Source organism: Octodon degus, unplaced genomic scaffold, assembly GCF_000260255.1.
Source record: "Octodon degus isolate 3935 unplaced genomic scaffold, OctDeg1.0 scaffold00113, whole genome shotgun sequence".
NCBI lineage: Eukaryota > Metazoa > Chordata > Mammalia > Rodentia > Octodontidae > Octodon > Octodon degus.
Window position 1 is genome coordinate 6,987,809 of NW_004524689.1, and position 20,951 is coordinate 7,008,759.

At 43.9% G+C, this 20,951-nt stretch overlaps 1 protein-coding gene across 2 annotated transcripts in view; it reads left to right on the forward strand.

Annotated features, from left to right (window-relative positions):
• The window catches only part of Pex14 (peroxisomal biogenesis factor 14), a 150,627-nt gene that overhangs the window by 62,956 nt on the left and 66,720 nt on the right, over positions 1–20,951 (forward strand). The window lies entirely within an intron of this gene.

Genomic DNA, 20,951 nt, shown 5'->3' on the forward strand with positions numbered 1-20,951 from the left:
AACAAGTGAGGAGGAGAGACGCAAAGGACAGGGCAGTGAGATGACTAAACAAGGTCAGGCTGAGGTCAAGCCTGGGGCCAGTCAGATTTACAGATTCAAGTAGTAAATTGCTGGTTTTATGGTATTTCTGTAAGCACGGATAAAAAGATCCTGACAAATTCAATGTCTGAAGGAGACACAATCTATTCTAGTTCTATTGGAATTTAGGACATCTTTCTTTTTTGTGTGTGAAATGAAAACAATTAACCAACCAAAAAAGAAACCGGACTTCTTATTCTTGGAACTCTTTAGTGGTTTAAAGGCCTTTATATTACAGGTCTTTTCTTCAAAACAAAATTGCTTTCTTTCCGTAAAACCTGGAATGTTTCCCTCCAAAATCTGGTGTTTCTACACTTTTGGTTGGAATGGGTGATGGTGGTTTTGGGTGCACTTAATGCTGCCTGCAGGGTTGCTGCCAGGACGCCCTGGTCCCTGCACCTGCGCCTCCCGGGCCGCACCCCAGTGCTTGGGCACAGGCGCCCACGCATTTCATTCACAGGCAGCTGCTTTGCAGCAGCCCCAAGGCTGGTCTCCGCGACAGAGTTGGTGAGGGGCACTGCGCACTCGCTGGCTGCACTGGCTCACCCCCCATCATTAGGAGATTATTAAAATTTGGAGTGTGTTGGCTGGCCTCTCCATTCCACAAGCATCATGCCATAAAAGAGTTTTTTCTTGAAATATGTGTACCTATGGGGAGTAATTAATCATAAAAGCTTAGGGATTTCAGCTCTCTCATCAAAGCATCGAAGCGGGGGAAAGCTGAGCCTAAAAGCTGAGCTGATTACCCGGGGTAACCTGAGACAAAATCTATGGTTGCCGAGAGATCCTTAGCCCAGTATATTGTGCAATATTATAACTGTCTGATCTTCTCTTCCACCGACAATGACCAGTTAGTCCTCATTTTCTCTCAAACGCAGCTGGGTTAGAATTTCATTTGCAGAAGGTATTTAGAGCAATTTAGAGACAAATGTCTCTGGTGTTTGCTCGGCACTTCCCCACCGCAGGCTTTGCTGAGCAGTTTTAGTATCAGGAGCTCCATCTAATCTGTTTAATTTTAATAAATCCCTGACTGGGAGAGGGAGAGAAAAAAGAGCGCGCGAGAGAGAAACTCTGGACCAAGTAATACTTCTTTTGAGTCACTTGGCTCATAATTACTATAGAGAAGAAACTGTTCTGCGCAATTATTTGCTGCTCTTAAAAAAAGAAAAACTTAAACTGATGTATCAGTTCACCCTGTGCCATCCCACTTCTTCCCACTGTGGATTTGCTGGGAACAGGATCGATAAAATCCCTGTCCTCAGAGAGCGTCTGTCTTGGTGGAGGAGGCAGGCAAGACCAAGTGGCAAAGTGGAGAATGTGGTGTCTGCTGATGAGTGCCGCAGGGACACAGAAAGCAGAGCGTGAGGAGCTGAGGGGGCAGCTTGGTGCAGGGTGGGTTTGATCTTAAGGAGGGCAGATGCATACCAGCTGTCTCAGAGAGGGTGGAGTGTGACCAAGGACCCGAAGGAGATGCGCTGTTGTTGGTAGAGTGGCTCCCTGTCTTCTTGGATTAGCATTTTCAGAACTTGGGGCACTCAGAACCCTGAGAAGCTATCCTGCCCTTTTTGCTCTAAAGAAAGCCACACAAGTTTACCCCTGTACCTAAACCCGGAATCACTGAGGCTAATCAGCCATCTCCATTATCTTCTGAAATGCTGCTTCAGTCGGTGATTATCCATTTCCGAGTTGAATCCCAGTAGAATAAGTTCTGGCAGGACCTTTTCTGGGCAGAGAATTCCAAGGTTTGATGGGCGTCTGGGGACGAAGAGCCTTTTCGTGGATTTAAACTTCACTTTTAAATTTCCACTGTTCCTTGGTTCAGACTTGCACAATTTACACAGCTTGGCACTGTCTCTGATGGTGGCTGAGCAAGGAGCACCTATGCTGTCCCTAATGGTGGTTGTGAAAGGGGAAGGGAGGAGGGTGGGCTTGCTCATGTAGGCGGGAGGGATTGGGTTCCAGGGCTGCACTCTCAGGCTCCCTGCAGGACTGTCACAACGGCAGGGTTTGAGGCTTTGGTTGGGGGAGAGCTCCCAACTATTGTTGTCTTGGCTTTTCCTAGCAAATGTCACTTCAGGGAATTGCAGTAGAGCACTGACTTGAATTATAATCCATCCTGCCTGCCTGCCTGCCTGTCTGTTTGTTTGTTTGTTTCTTTCTTTCTTTCTTTCTTTCTTTCTTTCTTTCTTCCTTTCTTTCTTTCACATCTTTTTCCTGAAAAGGGAAATCCAATTTTGTTTTTCTTTTAATATTATTTAATATTTAATATAGAAATTGAGGTCTCTGTAGTGCATGTCAGTTGAGTGGAAAATGAGGGTTACTTTAGGCGCATCAGCTGAGTTTGTTTTATTGTGAAACCGCAGCCTGGAGCAGGGGCTGCATCCTGCCTGTTCCTGACAGGTTAAGTGTTGCGCTCTCTGATGAGGGGGTGGGGGTAGGGAGGAAAGGGGGGGGTGAGGAGTGTGGGGTGGAGAGCTTGGGATGGCTGGGGAGGGACAGTATTGATTTGCAAAGGTCTGCCTTGTTTAGGTTTTCAGGGTTTTTGTTTTGAGATCTCTTTTGGATGCTTTAAAGTCTGAATATGGAGTCATTAATGAGAAACATGAAGTTATTAGAATCATTTATCATTTTCTTTGAAGTTTGTACTGCCATTTTATGTAATTTACAGCATTTCTTCCTTTTATCAGGAATATTTTGGATGAAAGAGAAAAGCAGCTGTTCACCTTCAGAGTATTAGGATGAATGTTTTTGTTTTCCTTCCAAGCGCTGGATTCTGTGGAGGCCATGCCAGCTGCAGTCAGCCACACACAGCGATGACCGGCCTGTGTGGGGTTTAAGCCCGCGTAGCACTGGTCTGTATATAGCAGCAGTGCTTGCCAGGCAGGCATTGTATCTGGGGCTGTAATCAGGCCGCAGCCCAGCACGCTAGCATAACTGAAAAACAGCCGCGGAACCAGCGCAGAAGGTGAGAGGCTTGGAAAGTGTCAGTAGGCTTAGGTTGGCTTGACACCTTATCCAGCCACAAAGTGTGGGATGCAGTCTGCTTCCAAACATGTTTAGCAGGCTGGGTACAAGCTGGTAAAAGGGGTGCTGTTCATGGGGGCAGAAGAAGGATGAGGTGTGACAGGCTAGAGTTGTTTGCTGACTGCTCCCAGCATATCTGTTGTAAAGCAGGCTTCTAGAAAAAGATGAGAGTTGCATATTTTTTCTGCATAATCCGGTAGAGTGAGGCCAGGTGGTGCTGGCTGACACTTTACTTATTGTGCTCTTCGGAAGTATAGAAGTAAAGGACCATTTTCTCTTTTACTTTCTAATAAACAGTCATGGGGTAGGGGGTGGGAATGGAAAGGAGGAAAACTAATAAAACAGGCAGCTACTTTCTCATTCTAAAAGGTGAAACCAGATCTTACCTTTCTTCTCTGTTCCTGGAAGTGGAGCCCCATAGCAAAAGTGCCTTCTTGCTGGAACTGAACTTGAGGAAGAGGCCTGGTGGGCACAACCTTGGGATTGGGGTAGAGGTGAAAGGCTTCTCTCTCTGGAGTAGTTTAAGGGGGAGTAAATTCTTACACAGATTTCAATTTAACTCTCTTTTATTACTTTTCTTTTTTTTTTATCATTTACATCCATTTCATGAGGTAGTTTGCATGTCCTTGAATGGAATCTCGTTACCATGAAAGCTTTTTTAGCATTGATTTCATAACAGTCTTAATTTAATAGCTCCGTCATTACTGAGAAGCTCTGGGAGTGGGGCCCTGGCTTTCCAGGTCACTGACCTTTTAATTACAAACCTTGTTCTGATGGCCAGGTTATCGACTGGACAGCTCCCAGCTTGTGCCCCCAGGATAAAAAACGAAAATAACTGTTTCCTCCCCCATCTCCAGCAAGAAAAAAAGTAAAAGTAACCTCTGTGTTTCTAAAATTAATTTTCTCCTTCAGCTTTACTTTCTAATTAATTCTTTAATGTGTCTTAGTGAAGCCAGAAGTCTTTTCCAAAGCTTTTGTTCCTGGGGCAGGGGTCCAACTGACAGTTTGAGGGCAGGGGGCACACATCTTGCCAGAGCCACCCCTTGCTGGACCGAGGCCTCTTTCTCGTCCCTGGAATTCCTGTGGCTGAGCTGGAAGGAGCAGTGTTGGCCCTGTGAGGGGCTGTTTGGCCCCTCTGAGTCTTTGTTAACCAGACATGGATTATGGCTTCAATATTTAGATTTATTTCTGTGTTTGCTGGAGTGATTAGACCATTGTGCACCTTTTTGTTTTTGTTACTAGGGATTAAACCCAGGGTCTTGATACTGAGCTATGACATCCTCAGTCTGTTTTCATTCTACATTTTGAGACAGGATTTTGCTAAATCGCTAAGTTGTCTGGGTTAAGTTGCTGTCCTGCTGCCTCACCCTCCCAGAGTACTGTGATCACAGGTGGGTACTATGAGGCCCGGCTTATCAGGGACATCTTTTTGGGGGTGGTATATGATATACCCATTCTGAGAAAAGAAAGGAGTAGAGTGAATTCTGTTCTGTTTTGTTTTGTTATTATCTATTAGTCTTAAATGCCTGAGAGACAAGTATACTTAGCCATGGGTTTCTACTCAGCTATACGTTTGACCCAGACAGGTTCATCTAGGACAGTGGTGACACACCTATGACACATGTGCCACAGTTAGCTGTTTTTTACCATTGAAAGTGCTAAAAAGTTCACCATCACTGTTCTAAGATCTCTGTTGCTGACTTTGAAAAGGAAAAGAAAACAGGCCGGTGGGAAAGGAGTGAATGGCTGATGATTCTAGTTTACCCAGGGCTATCTGGTTTTACACTGGCCTGCCTGTGTTGCCCATCAGTCTGGGGAAGACAGGTTACCCTGGCCCAAAAGTCTTTCTCTGGAGAGAGCTGCTCTGACAGACAAAGTGGGCATTGCTTTGGAGCTGGAGGAAGAAGGCAGGTGAGGGAAAAGGCCTCTGGCAGTTGGCCTCAAGTCCAGCTTGCAGTAGGGTGGCATTTTCCCCTACTTCCTGCTGCTCCTAGGCTCCACCTGGGGTGGGGGCTGCATCCTGTCCTGCAGGTGAGTGAGCAGCCCAGGCCGAGCCGCCAGGGCTGTGTGGCAGCCACGCTTGTTTCTGAGGATGATTGAGCATCTCTATCCATCTGTTGTGCACGGACCATCTTCCTTCCCTGCCAGTCTTGCATCTGCATATCCGTCACCTGCTGTTCTGGCTCAGCCTATTCATCACACTGACTGGTTCACCCCCATCAATTTTCCTGCTTCCCTTGTTATCTAAACTTGTCTTGAACTCCACAGATTTTTCTCAGCATCCAGGATGAGACCAGAAGCAGCCAGGCCAGCTGAGTGCAGGAACTTGAAGCACTATCACCCCGTATCCAGAGGGCAGCTGAGCTTGCAGTTCCTGTGCTCACCTGTGCCGGGGATGGGCCATTGAGGACCTGGGCTGGGCACTCCTGGGTTCAGCCACTTGTTCTGCTGTATCCCATGAAAATGAAGAATGAGTCCTTTCTTAAATTTATGTGCCTACAATAACATGACAGGGAAAAGCAAAGTGACAAAAGTGGGGGAAAGAAAGCAAAGTGACAAAAGCGTCATGGTTGTTAACTTAGTGCTATTAAGTTTTTTTTCTATTTTCTTTTTTTTTTTTTTAATTTTTAGAAAGCTAAGATGCATGGTTCTAAAAATTCAAATAGCTGAGGATAACAGTGAAAAAATAAATCATATTCCTTTTCATTCCTGTTCCACCCCATTTTCTTCCTCCGAGGATGCTTCTGTTAACAGTTTTTTATGCACCATTCCAGAGATAATCTAGCCATATAAAAGCATGTTAATATTTATTACTTCTTCTACAGAAACACTAACACTTTTTAAATTTACTGGTAGCTTATTTTATTTTATCTTATTTTATTTGGTGGTACTGAAGATGGAACCCAGGCCTTTATACATGCTAGACAAGGGTTCTACCACAGAGCTATACCTCTAACACTTAAAATTAAAAAAAAAAAATTGAAAATTTGAATCAGGGTTTGTTAATTGCCCAGGCTTGTCTTGAACTTGTGATTGCCCTGCCTCAGCCTCCCAGGTGTGAACCACCTTGTCAGCTCGTATCTGCTTTTTCTTTACCTTTATATTGGATGCTGCATTTTGGCAGCCATTCCACATTGATACATAAGAGAATCGTGTCACTCTTTTAATTGCTGCATAGTATTCCAGTATGTGTGTGCATCATACTTCTTTCTAAAGCAGTCCCAAGTTTGTGGAGATTGAGGTCAGTGCCTGTCCTTTTGCTATTTCGAAGAATGCCCTGGTTTATATGTACATTGTTAAGTATATGTCTTTAAGACACAGTGGTAGGGCTGAGGCTACAGCTCAGTGGCACAGTGCCTGCCTGGAAATGGCTTCTGTTGATAGTTAACACAGACTTGGATTCTGAGAGGATAGTCTGGTCATTCCGTACGTGACAAATGATTTCTTTCTAAGAGTCTCACCCGTCTTTCATTTTGTGATTGGATACAGTTTATAAATTCAATTTTGTTTTTGTTTTTTGAGACAAGGTCTTGCTACATTGCCTGGGCTGATCTCAAACTCTAGGCTTAAGTGATCCTCCTGCCTCAGCCTCTGGAGTAGCTGGAAATGCAGCTGTGTGCTACAGTACCTTGGTCATAAACTTAAATTTTGATCAAAGTAAATATTCAAATAAATAGTATCAGAAACTTGAAGGATAGGAGCTATTTTCATTTATTTTATTTATGTGTGTGTGTGTGTGTGTGTGTGTGTGTGGCCAGCTCAGCCCACCAGGGGGTGGTGCTGGCTGGCATGTGGTGCTGGGGGATTGAACCGTGGTCCATGTGTTTTGCTAAGCTTGTTCCAAGTAGGTGCTTTAGACCACTGAGCCATCTCACCAGCCCTAGGAGCTATTTTCAAATGAAGTATCTAAACTGTTACTTTTGTTTTGGCAGTGCTGGGAATGAAGCTTTGTGCATACTAGGCAAGTGCTCTGTCACTGAGTTACACCCACAGCACTTTCTCTTTGGAGACAGGGCCTCACCAAGTTGCAGGCTAGCTTGCAATTTGTTTACCTGCCTCAGCCTCTGGAGGAGCTGAGATCACAGTCTTGGGCCACTATACTTAGTTGTAGCCTAGTTGTATGTGTATGTGTGTGTGTGTTTTAGTGCCTTAGGCCACTGGTGGGTGTCTGACATTACTCACTACTTTTTGTGTAAGGTGTCGTTACATCAGGCACATAAGGAAGGACAGTGAAGCACCTGTTTTTCGTGGTACTGAAAGCTCACTAGAAGGGATGGGAATGGCTCTGAGTGCTCGTCAGTGGGCTTGCCCAACCCCTTCTACAGGATGTGCCAGTCTCCCAAGTCAGATGTCAGCAGGACTGGGTCAGGGAGACCCTGGGGTATAGTGTGTTCTGCATTTTGTGGTCTCCTTGATGGGAGTGGTCTTATCTTTGGCTGCCTAGCCAGTGCTCAGAGGCTGAGGGATGAAGGGAGATTAGAGCAGCGGGTGGCTGATATCAGGAATTTTTCAAGAAGAACTCGGTTCTTTTTTCTTTCTTTTCTTTTCTTTTTTTTTTTTAAAGTCTGCAGTTCATTTGTTCAGCCCTAGTGTACGTCTATCTCAGAACTGCTAACATTTATCCCTTTACAACTAGAGGCCAGTGTTTATAGGTGGTTTTTTTTTGTCTTCAGACTATAATAGCCACTCAACAGAATGGTTAAAGCTCATTTCTGAGCTTGGCATTGAGAGAGGCAAGGGGCACAGGTGGAGAAGAGTAGGATGAGCTCCATAAATGAGGAGAGGCCTGCAGGGACACATTTGTGCAGTGAGCAGGGCTGGGAGAAGAGAAGCAAGTTGGGTGGGACAGGCAACGAGGAGGACAGGCTTCCCCGGTGGTGAAGCCCAGTGTTAGAAACATCCTCGGCAGCACTTGCTAACCCAGCACTGCAGAACCTTAGAGGAAGTTCACACTGGACTGTGGGCTTAAGTGCCTCGGCCTGGCAGCAGCCATCCTTCACAGAGCAGCCTACCCAGTGCACTGTTCGTTGGTGCAGAAGGCCTGGGGCTGGCCTGGTGGCTGCAGAAACCAAATGGAAATGATGGTGTTTTTACAAAGGGAATTTTACTGTTCGTGAGCATACACACATTGTATTCTCACTTTTTCTCTCTTTCACTCTCCCTCCTCCCCTCTTCTCTCTCTCCCGCTGTCTCTCATTCTTCCTTCCTCCCTCTCTTTCTTCCACACCCCGGGCCCCCTTCTTTGCTGGGTGCTTGAGCCAAGGTCTTGCGCATGGCCCAGGCTGGCTTTGAATTCACTGTGTAACCCAGGTGGGTAGCCTTTAATTCACAACAGTCCTGCTTGCGCTCGCGCTCGCTCTCTCTCTCTCTCTCTCTCTCTCTCTCTCTCTCTCTCTCCCCACACACACACACACACACACACACACACACCATCTCATTATGTAGTTCAGGCTGTTTTCAACTCACTATGTAACCCAGGCTGGTCTCAAACTCACAGAGATCCTTCTGGCTCAGCTTCCCCATTGCAGGCGTGCACCACTACATCTGACAGGACCTCTGATTTCTAATCAGGATATTTTGAATTATACCACAGATTTTTGGGAAAGGAAGGTGTTTTGGTTACTCTTCTCTCGTTGCTGGGACAAATACCCGACAATCAAAATGAAGGAAGGAAAGGTTTATTTAGCTCACAGTTACTGGAGGTTTCAGTCCATACTCATCTGAGTCCAAGGCAGAGCAGCACAGAGCAGAAAGCAACCTTTCATGGCGGCGGCAAAGAGCAAGAGAGCAAGGGAGGGGTAGCAGCAGCTCAAGCAGCTAGCTTCTCTTCCCAGTTTACATTATAATGCAAATTACCTGCCCCAGGGTAGGGGAAGTACACCTATGGGTACTTCCCAGTATTTACCCACCTATGGGTAATCCCAGCAGTACTAAAACCCATAATCCCAGCCTTGGATCACACATAATCCCAGTGGATCATGAGTTGACACAAACTCTAGAAGTCCTCACCCCATGACTACATGAGGTTTTAGGGGGACAACGAGACACAAACCATAACAGAAGGGCAGAACCACGAACAGTAGAAGAAAGAATAAGGACGTTCGCTTGTGGAAGGGTTGTTTGAGGGGAAGGGATAAACTATGCATGATTCATAAGGTTGCTTTTTATGTTAAGCAACATTGTTGGACACAGACATGTGTTTGTGAAACTGCTGTCACAACTGAGGTAATGAAATCACCCCTGAAGCCCCAGATCTCAGATAAGCATGGGTCTGCCTTCTGTCCCTACAGTTTGCACTTCTTAGAATTTTGTATAAATGGAATCATACAGTATGTACTTCTTTTGGGGGGGGGGTCCTGGATTTTTATTTGGGGTAATCATTTTGAGATTCACCCATGTCGTTATATGTATCACTAGTTCATTCATTTTTAATGATGAATAATATTCCATTGTATGGCTGTACTGTATTATCCATCCACTTGTTGATAGAGTTTGGGCTATTCCATTGTGGGAATATTAAATGATGAAAGTGTTTTAAATTTTCTTGGATACATGTTTAGTAGGATATAGAATTCCTGTTGCTCAGATACTTAGGCTTGGAATGGCTGGATCATGTGGGAGGAGTCTACTTAAGAAACTTCCATGCAGTTTTTGAAAGTGATTATACATTCTTGTCAGTTGTGTATGAGTCTTCAGCATTTTGAGCACGGAGAACAGGAAGATGCAGGTGTCAGCATTTCCACTGGTAAAACAGTAGATCATATTTGCAGTATTTAGGCTTAGGAGGCAATAAGTGTATAGACTGCTCATGTTCAAACCCCAGCCTCACTACTTTCTAGCTATGCAGTACTGTGTAAGTTGTGTAACTTAACTTCACTGTGTCTTGGTTTATCTGTAAAAGAGGGTTAGTGATAGTATCTACTGGAAGAGTCTTGTCATAATTAAATGAAAACAAATGAAAAGTGCTTTGCAGAATGCCTAGCACAGTGAGGACTTAATTAATGTTCAGCGGTGTATATCCTGTGTCCTTAATGGGCCACATGGAAGTTCCCCACTTACCTGCAGTTTTGCTCTTTGAGGTTATATACACAGTCAACCTCAATCTGAAAATATAAAATGGGAAACATCAGAAATAAACAATTTATAAGTTGTTGATTGTGTGCCATTCTGCATCACATGATGAAATCTGGACCTGTTCCTCTCTTGGGTACCTGCTGGGCTGTAATGATGTCTCTGTGCTTGTTTTCGGGTAGCCCTCACACGGCAACCTAACACACGTCACCATGCCAGTGCCACTCTGCACTTCATCTCAGGTGTTGTGCTTTCTGCTCTTGTCACAAGAAGTGTGTGTGGGTGGTACAGTACAGCAAGATATATTGAGTGTCTTCACATGATTGTTGTAGTATTTGAAAAATTTTTATTTATTTGTATTTTTGAGAAAGGGTTTTTCTTTGCAGTTCAGGATGACTTGAACTTGTTTTGTAGCCCAAGCTGGCCTTGAATTCAAAGTCATCCTCCTGCTCAGCCTCCTGAGTCTGGGATTACAGGCATGCACCACCATCCCTAGCCAATTTTATATATATATATATATATATATATATATATATATATATTTATATATATATATTTATTTCCCCCCCCATGGTATATATTTTTGCAGTACCAGGGTTTGAACTCAGGACTTTGTGCTTGCCAGGCAGGTGCTTAAGCCACTGAGCTATCTCCCTGGCCCTTGGTATATTGTTATAATGGTTCTATTTTATTACTAGTTGTTTGTCTCTTCTGTGTTTAATTTATCAATTAAATTTTATCACAGGTATATATGTAGGAAAAAAGTATATTTAGGATTTGGTGCTGTGCCCTGGAGCCAGGCATCCAGTTGAGTCTTGGAACAGGTTCTTCACAAATGAGGGGAAGTTACTGAAGTCAGTTTGCTATAATGTAGTGTTAGAGAGGTAAGCCTGTTGGCATCATAAAAATCCATGCAATAAGAACACGGAAGGATGTGGAGCAGAGTGGGATTCAGTACAATAGTCAGAGCTGACACACTTACTGAGAGTACTGAGGAGCAGGCTCAAGGCTGGGATGCCAGGAACAAAGAACTTCCAGAACAGTGAGAAGTGAACTTGCCAGGGGAGCTGCTGCTACTGTCCCAGTCAGGAGGTTAGGAGCTGCCACTAGATTGTGGACTTTGAGAGTCATCTTCTTGGCTGTGATGTGGGGACCAGGAAGTTGTTGCTGCCTCAACTACCAGTGTCTTCTGGCACCAAGAACAGTGACAGGACTTGGAATGTGAACTTAACTTCTACCTGTTAAAATTGCATGGTGGTGCACACGTGTAATCCCAGCGCTTTGGGAGACTGGGCAGGAGAATTGCAAGTTCAAGCCCAGCCTGGGCAATTTAGCAAGACCCTGCCTCAAAATTAAAAAGAAAAAAAATTAAGTATTTGGGAGCTTAATACAAAGTCTCTTGGTTTGATCTTCAGTACCACTAAATACACAAACAAATGAATAAAATTGCCGCTTGAAGCTGGGTGTGGTAGTGAATATCTGTAATTGCAGCACTGTGGGAGGCTGAGGCAGAAGAATCACATTTGAGCCAGCCTGGGTAAGGTCGCAATTTAGCAAGACCTTGTCTCGAAAGAAAAAAGAAAAGGACCAAAAAAAAAAAAAAAAAATAGCCTAGGTGGGAAGGCCCTGGATACAGTCCCTAGTTCTAACATAAAAGAAAAAGAAAAAAATTGCCCCCTGTCCCCAGTGAAGCTGGAGGCCTGAATGTCCAGCTATACAACAGCAAATCCCATGCTTGCTGTCTGTGGACATGTTTGCAGCAGTCAAAAGCAACAAAGACCCTGTGCCTTATTTTCACTTTTCAGATCACCTGTAGAGCACCATGTGGTGAACCCATTTTTTTATTCAGAACTCCAGCTGCCACAGAGTCTGGGGAAAGTAGCTTTTGGCTTTCCAGCCTCTAGCGCGGAGGAAGGTACCCAGAGAGAGGTATGGTGAGTGCTAACAGAGACTCCATAGAAGAGGTTCGCAGGTTCAGCAGATTCACCCTCAGACAGAGAAATTGGAGTTTTCAAAGCCTACAAGAGGAGCAAAGCATCTTGCTCAGTGCAAAACCAATTATGACATTGGTGGTGGGTTTTATCAGTCAACTATAATTTGAGGGCTTTTAATTTTTTTTAATCTTAAATTTTTTATTAGTACATCTTTGTGATACATAGTAAATGCATTCGTCATGGGGGAATTGGCACATATGTATATACTGGGCTTTTAACTGTTAAAAAATGTGATATTTTTCTAATTTTTTGAGAGATAAATATTGATGCATTCTATATCACTGTGGGCTTTAAAGATGATTGTAAGAAAACTTGTCACTCTTATCTGGCCTCACATAGGGATGAGAGTTTTAAGGCGATTTATCTGCCAAGGGAGTTTTAACTAAAGGCATACTATCGTGTGTGGGCTTATTGGAACCGTGGAAAGATACTGGAAGCAAGGATTTTTGAGAGTTAACATAAGGTATACCATAAGGCACTCTACTGAAATATGTTTTATGTAGATTGGACTGTAATTAGATTAAAAACTAACTTTAGATACTATTCATTAATTTACCAATCCATTGTTATATTGACATTTTTTAGCCCATGCCTTTAAAAAATAAGTTTATCTTTTGGTGTGTGTGTGTCTATGTGTATTTTAGTATCTATCTATGAAACATAGAATAATGTGTTGTTATTTTGGGGGACAAGGTCTTGCTATGTAGTTCAGGTTTGTCTTCAACTCATTCTGTAGCCCAGGATGGCCTTGAATTTGTGGCAAGCCTCATGCCTCAGCCTCCTGGGTGTTGGCATTATAGGCATGTGTCACCACACACAGCTTTATGCTTTTATTTTAAATTTATTTTCCACTGTAGGCTTACTAGGTTGGTCAGTGCAGCTTTATCGTCTTTGCATTTTAGAGGCCCATGCAGACTTACATTTAATTTTGTGCCAAGAATTGAATTCACACCCAACTTTAAATGGACCTGTGTTTGGTTTCTAAATCATTCTGATAGGAACTCATCTTCTCAGAGCTCTCCCCTGTCATCAGACACAGGAGTTGGGAATGCTCTCATTTCTTACTGTTAATTATTCTTTTTAGTTTTAAAGCCCTTTAAAGTAATCTTTCTCTAATTAGATTGTTGAGTAGATTGTCTTTAGTAAGATAGTGGTCTTTACATTTTGTGTAGTTTTCAGTTTGTTAAATGACTGCAAAGGCTCTCATTCACAAAGTTGAAGTTTACCATATCATGGTATTTCAGTAAAAAACATCATGACCCTCTGTGATAAATTAAATATCACAACCACATAAATGTCATCTTTTCAATGAAACCTAAAGTGCATAGAAATGGGGCTCTTTTCTACTCTTCTTTTGGCTTCAAGCTGCATCGGTACTGTTGACTGACAAGGAAAAATATTTTACCACTGACAGTGGAAAAGAAACTGAAGAAGAACAAAGCCATACTCCTCCCAGCTCTGTGAGTCACAAATGGGATTGTGAATTAAATTATTCTAATTGCAAAATTTAGGGTCTTGCCGGAAGAACACAGGTTGAGTTTGAAGAAGAGGCAGTTAGGAAATCAGTTTAACTTACAAACAGAGATAATTTGCACAGAATGTAATTGAAAGAGAATAAATATGGAGTGCTATGAATTCTGATATTTACTCACCTTTTTTTTTCCCCTCTGATTAAAGGTTTTCCTTTAAATAGTCCTGAAAAGAAAAGGCTAACAACTAAGATAGAAATAACAGAAAATAGTATTGTCCTTTGGAAGATCTCAGTATTTGATTCTGAAAAATTTTTACTGCATAGCCATCCAGCCATCCAGCCATCCACCCTTCCACCCACCCACCCACCCACCCACATTGTGTATGTTTCACAAGGTACAGTGTGGCCCTGGAACTGAGAACATAATGATGAACAGAACAGAGAGGTCTAGGGTGGTGACAGGCTCCTTCAAAAATGTGAACAAATAAGTGAAATAATTACAGTTAAGTCAGGTGCCCTGATAGAGAATAATGGGGGTGGGGTCGGCTTGCACTGGAGGAGTTGCTGAACCCGAAGATTATGAAGTCTCTGTGTGAGGATAAGAGCCCAAAGGCAGAGAGGACACAGGCTCAAAGATTCCACAGAAGAAAGGAGCCTCACTTAGTCCTGGAAGCTGTGGTACAGCTGTATAGTGAGTGGACACGAGAGTGATGCTGCACAGCCTCCTTCAGGAGATGTCGTTGGAAGTTGAAGTTCTGCTTAAGTTTCATATCCCCCAACATAGAATTTCTCATTCTGTCCCCGAACAAGCTCAGCTGTGTTCACCCAGCATTCCCAGTCTCAGGCCTGTCTCCTGTCACTGTGCCTGGTCTGTGCCAGAGAGAACTGGTGACCGGGCAGGAGAAGCTGCTAGGAACGAGTTCCTGTCATTTAGGAGCAAGCCTGATATAGACTAAATACCTGGCATAGGTATTTTCTGCCACAGTTTAAAAGCATTCTTGTTTGTATTACTCATTTAATCTTCAAGGCAAGCTATGTTATTTCCCCCTGAAAGTATACAGATGGGCACAGAGATTTCCAAGAGCCCTTGGAGGTCAGAAGCTCGTCTCTGTTCTCACCGAGTTGTCCAGTTTCACTTGTAGTCTGCTCACGTGGACTAGAGCTTTCTCCTTGAAGAATCACCTTATTAGGAATGAAATCTAGGATGCTCGGTCATACATACATAGAGGTCATTTATTTCATCCATACCTTTTCTTTACATTTCACTACTTACTGTCATGACTAGAAAGGAGTTTCATTGTGGTTGTTTGTAGTTCTGGAGGTTTTTGCAGCTTTCCAGGAGGGCTGTCACACAGACCTCCACTCTTAGGCTTAAAAAGAGGACGTTTCGGACTTGTAGAGTATGGCTGTTAAGTAAATGCTGTTGACTTTGTTTTTCTGTGTAGATGCTTTTATCAGGACAGTGAAGGGTAAACAGGGTGATCTCCGCTCTGTGGAGAGGTTGAATGGTTGCATTACACAGCCTTCTAGAGCATCTTGCAGCAAATACATGGGTTATATTAAAAATTGCAATCATATCATTTTTTATAGTAAATTGCTGACCTTATGCAGTAGAATCAGCTTTATTGAATTTTGCCAAAAATGCGTTTATAATTCTGCCATACACACATGATATTCATGTCCTTGCTGTCCATGTGGAAATGTCCCTTTTTATGATGTTAAACAAATTAAATAGACTTTCTCACGAACTGGCCGCACCTCACCTTTAAGATCCATTCTCAGGAGTTGAACCTCCACAAAGCAGATCTCTTCTCCATTAGCTTGGATGTCATTACGTGGAGCAGCGGAGGCCGGTGCATTAGGAAACCTTGCCCAGCAGTGTAGACGGGGCTGAGATTAGTTAGAGGTGGTGCCAGGGCACGGGGTGTGAATCGCAGAACTGCCTGAGCACTAGCAGGGCTGTACATAATTACTCTGTTTGTTTGGGGGGAATGGCAGGTATTTGTTTAAAAGGATTTCATGGTGAACCAACAGTGCACGGGTGTAGTCAGTTCTCAGCTATTCACTTGTGAATGATTCATCACAAAACTTGCCTTTCTTAAAGCAGTTTTCCTTTCATTCTGCAGCTCTGTTTCCCCATCAACCAGTTTAAAGCAGGGATGCAAGCTAATTTTAACATTAGTCCAACAAAAAACACAATTAGAAAGTTAAACTGTACCATTTAATGAAAAACAAACATTTAAAAAACATGTACTTTCAGAATCATTTGCTCTTGAGTCTAGGCACTTAGCAAATGGCTGTTTCTTCCAAGTCCCAACATTCATGCTAAGCACTAAGAATACACAAAGAAGATTAAGGGGAGTGGTACTAGGGAAAACCCAGGGCTTTCACACTGAGTTACAGCCCAACCTTTTTTGTTTTGTTTTGTTTTTTTTTTTTTTTTTTTTTTTTTTTTTTTTTGGTACTAGTAATTGAACTCAGGACCTTGCACTTGCCAGGCAGGCACTGTGCTGCTAAGATATATCCTTGGCCCCAGCCTTTTTAAGTGTTTTGAGACACAGTCTGCTGAGTGGCAGGTTGCCCAGGCTGGGCTCAAACTTGTGATCCTCCTGGCTCAGCCTCCCACATTACAGTTGTGCACCACTACACTTGGCTCAAAAATAAGGTTTGATATGTGTAGTTCAGTGGGGTTTCACAATATGTAAATAGACATAGTAACAGGAGATTACAAGGGTGTATGCACAGAAGGCCAGAGGAGGGGGCGACCAGTTTGTGTGGGTGGGGAGAAATAGCAAGAGAGAGTTAAAAGGGGCACCTTCTGGAGGAGGTTGCCCTTATGAAAGCTCTCCTGAAGGCTAACAGCTGTCTTTAAGATTTCGGGTAGGGCAGTGATTCTCTTGTATGCAGAGGAATGCTGAGAGAATAGTCTCTGAGGCAGAAGGCTCAGAAACAGCTGTGAGTGGGATCTGATCACAGAAGACCTTGGGCTTTTGTCATGTAGATGGCAGAGAAATCGTTGAGAAGTTTTATGTGGCATTGTACTGTGTCATTAATGTCTCAGAGGTCTCTGTGAACATCAGTGGCATTTAGGAGGGGAGCTGATGAATGAATGGGACAGTTGTGAGGATGGAGAGGAGGGTGAGTTAGGGAGTGAGAGGGAGATTTAGGACCTCATGGCCAAATGCAGGCCTGGCGTGAAGAGGGAGGAGTCCAGGGCTGCTGTCCAGGGTGTTGGCTTGGACAGAAGTCAAGAAGGGTAACAGAAAAGAATGTCAGCCAAGAGTGGTGCATTCCTGTAAGTGCAGCACTCAGGAGCCTGAGGCAGGAAGATTGTTGTATCTTAAGGCCAGCCTGGGCTACAAAGTGAGTTAAACAGCAGCCTGAACTGTGTAGTGAGACCTTGTCTCAAGAAGACAGGAAAAAAAAAAAAAAAAAAAGAAAGAAAGAATAGAAATGTGGGCCCAGAGTCAGACCCAGAATGTGGGAAGCAGGCACAGAGAGAAGTCCTGAGGACTCTGTGCTGAGCTGAGCACGAATGCAGCGGCCACGTACCACAGGTCTGGCAGGGTTGCTGGCTCCTAGAGTGCAGTGCTGCTTGTGCAGGGTGACTGTTAGGCTGCTCTTTCCACCTGGACATTGTTAAGCACTTTCATTGAAATTTGAGGCGCTCTGAAGAGAGAGATGGCATTTGTGAAGTATGTCTTATTTTATCTGGAAATGATTTCTCTGAGATAAGCCTTGTCACTCTGCCTCCCAGTGAAGGAGGGTGAAGCCTACCTTTCCTGATGACAATAGAGGGACTGTGACAGCAGAGGGCTGCTACGCCCCCTTTCACCAAAATCTCAGCTTCTAGAAAGCCCCCCCCCCCACCTGCTCATGTGCTCTCCCCCAAGTCTGTCCTCTGTGTCATGTCTGTATATGTCTGCACTGATGTCTGATGACGGTCAGTCAGTCTAATAGATCTGGTCTAACAGTTTTCAGGTCCTACCTGCATGTTGTGTGACCTTGATTTTTTGGAAACAAATGGATTTTCTGGTATCTTTACTCTGAAACTGATGGAGTCAGAATTGTAAAAACTGCAGTGCTAAGCCCCAGAGCCTAAAGGTCAGAAGCTCCAAAAGGAGCGAGGAAGGAAAAGGCCATCAGACCAGTAACTGACTTCCTGGGGATTCCAGGGCACGTTCTGCACTGTCAGTGAACTTCATGATGCTAATTCCAGGTCACCTTGTAGAGGCATGGAGAGGAAGGAGCATTTTTCACTCCTTTAAGCTCCTCCCGTTTTGCCCGTCCAGCTTGATCGCAGAATGCTCTCAGCACTGCAGCTGCATAAGGCCATCCTTCTAGCGGCTGCAACCCTTGGGTGCCTGTGTAACTCCTGCCAGATCTGAAGCCCAAGCCAGAAGTGGCTCTGTGTTGGTGGGGAATGCCAATCTGCAGTATACAGGTCGTACACTTCTTAATAATAAAGTATGTCTGAAAGCAAGGTTCTTTTCCATGGGCCACTACTCGCTCTGTTACGTCCAGCCTTTCCATAGGAAACAGTTTCCTTCTCACCTCAGGGGTGCTTTAAAGCATGTGACCAGTGTCTCTGGAACCTTCCTTGGTCCTCACTAAAGCCACCTCTAGGACTGACCCCACTCCCAGAATAACTCTTTGATCTTTTTGTCTGGAGGCCACTTGGTTGCCACTTTGGAGGATTTTTACTTCTCCTTTCAGCTTTTTTTTTTCTTTTAATTAAAATTTAACATTGGAAAAATTCAAGCAAATGACTTGGACATTTAGTGGTATTACCCCAAACCTCTGGTGACTCTTTAAGAAATTGATCTGAAGAGCCTTCCTCCTTCTCTGCATATGGAGTAGGGGAAGGATGGGGAACATTTTAGAGAAACACATGTTAAAAATGATTTTCAGTGTAAAATAAGAGAGGGTAAAATTAATGTTTGCGGAAACCCAAAAAAAGCACCTCTCATTACAGTAATTAAATGGCAGCATTTAACCTATCAGAATGTTCTGCATATGTGAGAGACAAGCCAAGGAGCTGTGTGTTTGAAATTAGAGCTCTAATCCTCGGGGAAGAGAATGGTTAAATAATTTGTTTTTGAGGCGCACAAGAGCGGCACACCAGCAAGGTGTGTGAGGGGAGAGAGTGTGCGCGTGCGTGTGGCTGTGAGGGTGAGGGGCAGGGTACCGTGTTTACCAAGAACACCCTGGGGGGTGGCATTTATCAGCACCTGTGTGCTGTCAAGAAGCACACAAGCTGCTGTTGCCCGTTCATTAGGTTTTCAGAAGAGTCCAGGCCTCACCTGTGGCTGGGCATTGCATCATTTTGGTAGAACTTGCTTCACTTTGGCCCTTTGGGGCAGACAGAAATAGATTTGAAAGGCAGGATGACACATAGGGAGGAAGCTGTGGGAGGGGGCAGAGTAACCCTGAGGGGTTGCATAGCCCAGGCCCTGTAAGACAGAGCTTTGCCTCTCACTGGCTGGCTCTCAGGAGACAGGGTGGACATGCCACAGAGTGCCGGGGGGAAGATGCAGTGCAGGGCTGTGCCGAGACCTCCATGCAGCGTCCCCTGCCAGCCATGTGCTATTGGCTGTTCTTCACCTGCTGTGGTGCAGTGTTTGACTTATTCTGAACGACAAGGATTAGCAGTGTCCTGTGTGCCCTTTGGTGGCATCAATCTTATCTTCCTGTGCTCCTGGCTGGATTTCCGCTCGTGTGCTGCTCCTCTGGAGGTGCTTCCATCTAGCTTCTCCCTAGACATCCCCAGAGCATGGCAGCTGGGATTAGAATTCCACGGGATGGGCTGACATGTGGCAAAGGGGAGCCAGGCACATCTCCTGTAGCCCTCATTAGGGGCCTGGAGTGGGGGCTGCCTATACACATGTGTTCCTTTCAGGCTCGCAGTCTCCATGTGGCATGGAGGGTTTCTATTATACTAATAAGGAGCCCCAGGGATGCTGCTGACAGTACGATAATCGTGCCCTGGAGGGCTGGAGGCCTTAGGTGCTCTGACCTCATCCTGGGGGAGTGCTGATGAAACTCTGGTGCAGCCTTGCGGCCCAGTGCTGCGCTAAGGGGGAACGGGAGAATGTTGCTGGGCTGTTTCTCCTCCTGCTCTGTTGTTACCAGGCTTGCTTGTCTTTGGGGCATTTCATCAAAACTTCTGTAGTTTTTCTTAAGAACTTAAAAGAGCTGATGAGCCTGATGGAAAATTTTCAGTAATAATACAAGAGCAACACACTTCAGCTAATTAATCCTCAGAACACCCTGGGGGCCAAAGAGGATGTGATGACTAAACTGGTGTTTTTATCCCCATTTTGTAGATCTCCAAACTGAGGTGTCAGGAGGAACCTGTCACTAGGGCCAGGATGAGGGTGCAAAGCTGGAGCCCTCTGAGAGAACCCTCAGCCTAATAATAGCTCCTTATAGAACTGTTGGGTCCTACCTCAGGGTCATTTGTAAATCATTCTATTTTTATGATTCCAACATATTATCACTTAATATCATTAACTTAGTTCCAAGGTAGTCACATGCTATACAAAAACTCTTCCGTATTGCCATTGCTTTTTTTTTTAGTATTTAGTCCCTACCCCCACATTCTCTTTCAGTTAAATTGAAGCTTTTTTAGGATCTCTAAATATTATTGTCATTTTCTATTTTTAAAACTGCTGATAATCCTGCCAAAAATTAACTCCATCCTTCACCTGTATGAACTAATATTATATTCATGCTACTGCTCTGCTTAAAGTTCCATATATCCCCCTTAAAATGTATATTCTGTCGCTTTATGTCATATATCCTAGTGCATACTATTTTTTTGACTGATTTTTTATTAGTGTATTGTAAGAACAGTGAGGTTTGTTTTGATAGATTGATAAATGAGTCTTAACATTTCTTTTTTTCTTTTTTCTTTTTTTTTTTTTTTTTGGAACCAGAGATTGAACTCAGGCCCCTGAGCTTGCCAGGGAAGTGCTTATTCCACTGACCTATCTCCCCAGCCCCTACATTTCTTGATTGTATTCTATCCTCTTACCTCCCTTCTGCCTTTACTTTTTTCCCCATTAATCCCTACACTGGGTTTTGCTGTTCTTTTTCTTGCTTGATACTATGACTTGGACATGACTAGCATCTGTAAATACAGATTTCTGTCACCAGTTTTAATAACTAGTTGGTATTCTGCTGAAAATATACACCACAGTTTATTTTAACCAGCCCCCTTGATGAACCACCACATTGTTCTTAACATTCCAGCAAACCTTCTTTAAAAATATCCTCTAAATAAAATAAATAAATTGAAAAAAAAAAAAAGG